This window comes from Arabidopsis thaliana, chromosome 5 (assembly GCF_000001735.4).
Source record: "Arabidopsis thaliana chromosome 5, partial sequence".
Taxonomy (NCBI): domain Eukaryota; kingdom Viridiplantae; phylum Streptophyta; class Magnoliopsida; order Brassicales; family Brassicaceae; genus Arabidopsis; species Arabidopsis thaliana.
Window position 1 is genome coordinate 12,906,795 of NC_003076.8, and position 6,998 is coordinate 12,913,792.

Genomic DNA, 6,998 nt, shown 5'->3' on the forward strand with positions numbered 1-6,998 from the left:
TTTAGGAGAATGTGACAGTAATGGAGAATCAGATGGTAAATATTAACTGCATAATTGCGTTATTTACATATTCTTCGCTGTTCAAAAAACTATAATATGTGATGTATAACAAAATTCTTTTCTTATTTTTTAGGTTCAGAGTCTAATATATATGATGATCTTGAAAATGGTTTTCAAGATGAAGTTGATTATGATTCATATACCAACTACAAAAAAAAAATGTCAAGATTACTGAACTGGTTAAAAAAAATTATGAGTTTTTGGATGATCTTGAGAAGAGTTTGCTTGCCACTTTTGGCCCGGGATGTCTTGATACCTCTAATGAAAATGTAGAGGAACATTCTTACGGTGTGTTATATTCAATAAATTTGTAAATGAATTATGATTAAATTTTTTCCAATGCTCAATCAAAGTTGTAACAAATCTATAAGCTCTAATGACATTTATGTTTCACAGGAAAAGAACATGAAGACTTTGAGCTTCAATTTAGTATAAATTCAAGAAAAAACAAACCAGGTATGAATATATATTAGTTCTCTGTTTATCCTTTAAATTTAACATTTTATGGTTTCAAATGCAGTATACATTGATCATGGGGATCCTCTTTACTCATGTGAATATTGTGGAGCTATAATGTGGCATGGTGAGCGTATTAAAAAGACAGTCAAGAATAAGAAGCCCAAGTTTACATCATGTTGTTTGCAAGGTCAAGTGAAGTTGCCTTTTCTTAAAAATTCACGAGAATTACTTTATGCATTGCTAACCAATGACTCTGAAATCAGTAGACATTTTAGAGAAAATATCAGGGCTTACAATATGATATTTTCTTTTACATCACTTGGTGGTGATACAGAAAAGAGTGTTAGAGCCAGTGGTGGTCCTTAAATGTTCCAGATTCACGGAGAGAACTACCATAGGATAGGGAGTTTGAGACCAGACAATGATATACCTCCAAAGTTCATGCAGTTATATATTGTAGACACAGAGAATGAAGTTGATAACAGATCGGAAGCACTCAGGTGACTGCATTCCTTATAGTGTTACTAATGTTTTTTTATATAACATTGATGTTGTTTTAATATTGGTTACTGTTCTAAATTTGACTTATTTGATTCGTATCAGTAATGGTGCTAATGCTGACAAGTATAAAAAGAAAGAGTTGAGAAAGGAAATTATTGATGTTGTGATCAAATTACTGAATAGTGTCAACCCTTACGTATCACACTTACGGACTGCTAGGGACAGGTTCAATGCTAATCCAGAACAGACTTTGCATATGAGAATAGTTAGTAAACGGGAAGCGGATGGCAAGGTGTATAATGTACCTACGGCATCAGAGGTAGCCATGTTGATTCCTGGAGACTTCACTATAAATATGCCATGCAGAGATATAGTAGTAGAAGAGAAATCAGGGAAACTACAAAGAATTAGTGAAATTCTCCCGTGTTATCTTCCTCTACAATATCCTCTTTTGTTCCCTTATGGTGAAGATTGATTCAGAACAGGCATTGAGAAACATCAAACAGGGGCTGTTAAAAATTAGAAGAACGAGTACATATCTATAAGGCAATGGTTTGCCTTCAGAATTCGCGAAAGGAAACATGAGAAGCATATTTTACTTAGGTTTAGAAGGCTATGGCAGCAATTCTTGGTGGATTCTTATACAGCAATAGAATCAAACCGGCTTGGTTACATCAAACTTAACCAGAGTAGTCTGAGGACAAATAATTATAATTCCGTGCAAAAGGCTTCAGAAGAAGGAAATCATGATTTGAAAGAACAAGGATTAGCATGTTATTTGCCAGCTACTTTTACAAGTGGTCCTAGATATATGAAGAACATGTATTAGGATGCGATGACATTGTGTAAACATTTTGGGTTTCCAGATTATTTTATCACATTTACTTGCAATCCAAAGTGGCCAGAGCTGATTAGGTTTTGTGGTGAGCGAAATTTGAGAGTTGAGGATAGACCTGAGATTATATGCAAGATCTTCAAAATGAAACTTGATTCTCTGAAGCTTGATTTAACTAAAAGAAACATACTAGGGAAGACAAGTACATGTAAGCAGATTTTAATTTGTTTTATTTACTCTGAAATATTATGTCTATATTTTTTGATACCTATAATAATTACTATGTTTTCTGTGTAATTGCAGCTATGTATACTATAGAGTTTCAAAAAAGAAGACTCCCTCATGCTCATATACTAATTTGGCTGGATTCAAAGTGTAAGTTGACCAAAGCAGAGCACATTGATAAAGTTATATCAGCAGAGATTCCTGACAAGACCCTGAGCTATTTGAAGTGATAAAGGAAATGATGGTTCATGGTCCTTGTGGTGTGGTGAACCCGAAATGTCCATGTATGGAAAACGGAAAGTGTTCAAAGTTTTATCCGAAAGATCATGTTCAAAAAACAATTATTGATAAAGAAGGATTTCCAATATACAGAAGGCGAAGAACAGATGACTTTGTTCAGAAGAAAGACTTTAAATGCGATAACCGTTATGTCATTCCTTATAATAGATCCCTATCAATGAGATACGGAGCTCACATCAACGTGGAGTGGTGTAACCATTCAGGTTCTGTGAAATACATATTCAAGTATATTCATAAAGAACCAGATCGTGTTACTGTTGTTGTTGAATCGTCTCTAAATTCAAAAAATAAAGAAAAAGGTAAACAGAAGGTCAATGCTGATATTGATGGATCAGAGCCAAAGAAGAAGAATGAAGTAGAAGACTATTTCAATTGCAGGTATGTTTAATTAAAATTTTAATAGTATTATTCCAGTTAAATAGATTTATTTATGTTCCTTATGATTGTATAATTTCGCATTTCAGATATGTTTCTGCTTGCGAAGCAGCCTGGAGAATATTAAAATATCCTATACATTATAGATCTACTCCTATGATGAAGCTTTTGTTCCATTTGCCAAGGGAACAATTTATTTATTTCAAAGGCGATGATCAAGTAGAAACAATGTTAAACAAGGCTGATCTAGATGGCTCCATGTTCCTTGCTTGGTTCGAATTAAATAAAGTTAGTAAGATTGCTAGGAAGCTGACTTATGCAGACATCCCCACTAGATTTACCTATGATCCGAAAGAAAAGAAATTTAATCTCAGAAAGAAAGGCTTTGTTATAGGAAGAATAAACTATGTTCCTCGTGATATAGAAGATGGATATTATTTGAGAATACTTCTCAATATTGTGCCAAGTCCAAGATGTTTTGAAGAGCTATAGACAGTTAATGGTGTGCTATATAAAGAGTGGAAAGATGCTTGTGAAGCATTAGGCTTATTAGATAATGATCAGGAATACATTGATGATTTAAAGAGAACAAGTTTTTGGAGCAGTGGTTGGTATCTATGTCAGTTATTCGTAATTATGTTAGATGCTCTAATTAGTCCTGAAAATGTGTTGGCTGCAACGTGGCAACATCTCTCTTAAGATATTCAAAACGATAAAAGGAAATATTTCAACAGACCAAGTAACATCTCATATCATTTCAAAACTTCAATTTTATCTCATTTTGTTATACAATGCAATATAGTATGCTAAACTTGCTTTGCTAAATTGTAACTCATTTAGTTATCTGTTTGTTTACATATCTAATTTTGTCTGATGAAGAGAAAAAATTATATGCTCTACAAGAGATAGATCACATTTTAAGAAGGAATGGTACTTCACTTACATATTATAAGACTATGCCACAAGTACATAAAGATCCTAGGTTTGATACTAATGTCTTGATTTTGGATGAGAAAGGGTATGATCGTGAGAGTGAGACAAAAAAACATGTCGAATCGATTAAAAAGCTTACTTCAGAGCAGAAGTCTGTTTACGACAACATTATTGGTGCAGTGAATGAAAACCTTGGAGGAGTATTTTTTGTTTATGGATTTGGAGGAACAGGAAAAACATTTCTTTGGAAAACACTCTTTGCTGCATTTAGGTCAAAGGGTGACATTGTTCTTAATGTTGCTTCCAGTGGTATTGCTTCTCTCCTTTTAGAAGGAGGTAGGACAGCTCACTCTAGATTTGGAATTCCTCTTACTCCTAATGAGTTTGCTACATGTAATATGAAAGCTGGTTCAGATAGGGCAAATTTAGTCAAAGAAGCTTTTCTGATTATATGGGATGAAGCTCCAATGATGAGTAGACACTGTTTTGAGTCATTGGATAGGAGTTTGTCAGATATTTGTGGTAATGGTGATAACAAACCGTTTGGTGGCAAGGTTGTTGTCTTTGGAAATGACTTCAGACAAGTTCTACAAGTAATCCCCGGTGCTGATAGGGCAGACATAGTTATGTATGCCCTTAATTCATCTTACCTATGGATTCATTGTAAAGTATTGACTCTGACAAAGAATATGCGTCTTTATTCTGAAGGTTTGAGTGTTAGTGAAGCGAAAGATATTAAAGAGTTTTCAGAGTGGATATTGGCAGTAGGTGACAGTAGAATTGGCGAGCCTAATGATGGGGAGGCTTTGATCGATATTCCTTCTGAATTTCTTATCACGAAAGCAAAAGATCCAATACAAGCCATATGCACAGAAATATATGGAGATATTACAAAAATACATGAAGAAAAGGATCCAGTTTTTTCCAAGAAAGAGCAATATTATGTCCCACCAACGAAGATGTCAACCAAATAAATGAGACCATGCTTGATAACCTCCAAGGTTATTACTAATTTAGAAGCATTGATTTGAAACTTTAGTTACTTATATTAATAGTGTTTCTATTACCTATTTCTTCTATAACTATAACTAACCTAAATTTTAATTTTCAGGAGAGGAGTTTACATTCCTAAGTTTAGACAGTTTAGACCCAGCTGACATTGGTGGTAGAAATAATCCGGCATTGACTCCTGACTTTTTGAATAGTGTTAAATTTTCAGGGTTACCTAACCATAAGCTTCGTCTAAAGATTGGTTGTCCTATGATGTTGCTCAGAAATATTGATCCTATAGGTGGTCATATGAATGGCACAAGGTTACGGATCACGCAAATGGGTCCATTCATTTTGCAAGCAATGATTCTAACCGGTGACAAAGCTAATAATTTAGTATTGATTCCAAGATTGAAGCCAACACCATCAAACACAAAGTTGCCATTTACAATGCGAAGAACACAACTACCTTTAGCTGTTTGCTTTGCAATGACTATCAACAAAAGCCAAGGACAATCTTTGAAAAGAGTAGGTATTTTTCTACCTAGGCCTTCCTTTTCACACAGCCAACTTTAAGTTGTCATATCGAGAGTTACATCAAAGTCAGGATTAAAGATTCTGATTGTGAATGATGAAGGTAAGCCATAAAAGCAAACAAAAAATGTACTTTTCAAAGAAGTTTTTAAGAATCTTTAGTTTCCATTTGTTTTTTACTTCTGTTGGATTCTTATCATGTCAGTCTTATATCTACAATATTTGTTGAATATTTGCTACTTCAATCTAAGAATTTACACTATCAAATATACATTCTAACAGGTGTTACTTAAATTATCTATATATCAACCATATCACCCAAATGCAGGCTTTCTACTTGCTTAAAGATTAAGAACCATGTACCTTTTCAGGATTGTTGTTGTCTGAGAGGTTTGTGAAGAATTTTATCGATTCTATGACTGCCATCATGAAACATTCATTGTCATGTCCTCTAAACTTCAGAACATCCGTACTGCAGTTAAAGAACAAATCATTGCAGTTGTATTTTGGCAAATTGCATAAATATATCAAGTAAAACAGAACAATCAAGATTCACAATCCCATTCAAATTTGTTTACCTTCTCAATATCACATTTAACATAACGAAATGTGATCAGCGGAAAATGAATAAGAAATCGGACAACGCCAATAGACTAAACTCCAATCACCAGATTTTGACTTTGAAAGACCATTACACTTCGCCTTCTCCATTGATCAAAATTTCAATCGAATTCGATAAGATCTGATGAATTTGTGTGATTGATGAAAGAAAGAAGTTGATCAGATTTGTTGATATCCGAAAACCCAGTAAATCGAATCGAATTCTGCAATCGAATTGAAGAAAGCTCAATGTCAAAAAAATGAACTTAAGATCCATTCCCGTGTTTTATCGAATAGCATGTTTTGTTGACAATTATAACACTCTTTTTTTCTATTGGTTAGTAAAAATGTCATAAAAATAGGTTGTTTGTTGTTTTTGTTGTATTTAATTAAGTATAGATGAGTTTGAAACATTTACAGAATAAAATATTTATGAATAATTTAGAAATCACATATTTTTTTATTTTGTTTTGTGATTTTGTTTTCAACTTATAAAATTCTTAATTAAAATATATAATACATATGAAAATAATTCACTTTCATTCTTATAATTATTCATAATAAAATTTACCTTATCTTCATTACTAATAAAATAACAAAATGTAATAAACAAAATTTCTCTAACACTTGACAAACATAGATTATAATATATAATACTATACTAAATACATATATAAAATTCCTTCCAATAAATAAATGCATATAAAAACAAATATACTCCAATACTCTAACTAATAAATCTAATATTTCAACCATTTGCTACAATGTAATTTGCTATACAAAATGATGAGTGTCAACACATCTATATTATAATAAAGGGAATGTTACACTATTAGGCACTTTTAAGAAATGTTTTTACGTTTTAGGCACTTCCCAGGATTTAAGCACTTTTCCTTGTTTTTGGAAGAAATAAAGACAATTCTATCCTTCCCAAATTGAAGCATCTATTGCTTAACCGGTTCGATTGGTTTTGTTTGATATGATATCTAATAAAGCATGTGGCCAATAAGATTAAAACAGACGGTTGAGATCTGGAGATTAAAAAGGTAGTTACTTCACAATTACAGGCCGTCCGATTGTCCCCTTGTTATTTCGACGGACGAGATTATATCTTGGTAAACAGAGAATCTCATTATCGACGAAAGAACGATGGCTGAGAATTCTTCCGGGCAAGGATGCATCAGAT

The 6,998-nt window shown here is 33.0% G+C and overlaps 1 pseudogene across 1 annotated transcript; it reads left to right on the plus strand.

Moving 5' to 3' along the window:
* Window positions 1-2,321: 2,321 nt before the first annotated feature.
* On the plus strand, window positions 2,322-3,247 carry AT5G34540 (annotated as a pseudogene; the record flags this gene model as incomplete). The annotated part of the gene is made up of 2 exons: window positions 2,322-2,758; window positions 2,902-3,247.
* Window positions 3,248-6,998: the final 3,751 nt, after the last annotated feature.